Below are 688 nucleotides of genomic sequence, written 5' to 3'. Positions count from 1 at the left end.
GAGGGAGATGGGCCTTGAGGATGGGGGAAGCAGAGAGGGAGAGAGAATAGAAACAGAGGCAGAGAGCCCGAGAGGGGCAGAGGCACAAAGAGAGACAGGGCAGAGAGAGAAAGTCACGCCGAGACCTTGAGGCCGAGAAATCCAGGAACTCAGGTCTGGAGACTGAAGGAGACACAGAGACAGAGAGAGACAAGGAGGGAGAGAGACAGAGTTTAAGACCACCCCTCACCACCTAGGCGCAGAGATTCTGAGGCCCGGGAAGTGGAGAGGTCAGAGACCAGAAAGAGACAGAAAGAGACAGGGGGACGCCCAGAGGCCTGGGGCTGAAAGATGCTGAGACCCAGAGACCTTGAGCTTGGAGAAGAGACAGAGGCAGAGAGAGAGAGAGAGAGAGAGAGAGAGAGAGAGAGAGAGAGAGAGAGAGAGAGACTCTGAGAAGGAGAGACAGCAGGGACAATCCTGGGGGTCCCCTGACGGGGACTGGGGCTCTAGCCAGGCCTGGGGCGGAGCCTGGGGTCTGGAAGACTGCAGGAAGCGGGAGGGGGCGTCCCGGGCCGGGGTCTCTACAGCAGCGGGCGGGCGCAGAGAGGAGTCGAGTCCTGCAGCCGCCGCGGAGCCGGGAGCCGGGCCAGCCCACCCCCCCCCCCCCCGTGATGCTAGCGGGGCCACTCTTAAAGGGGCAGGCCGC

This window comes from Rhinopithecus bieti, unplaced genomic scaffold (genome assembly GCF_001698545.2).
Source record: "Rhinopithecus bieti isolate Rb0 unplaced genomic scaffold, ASM169854v2 scaffold_6949, whole genome shotgun sequence".
NCBI lineage: Eukaryota > Metazoa > Chordata > Mammalia > Primates > Cercopithecidae > Rhinopithecus > Rhinopithecus bieti.
The sequence above is the reverse complement of the archived record's forward strand: the minus strand, read 5'-3'. Positions refer to the sequence as shown.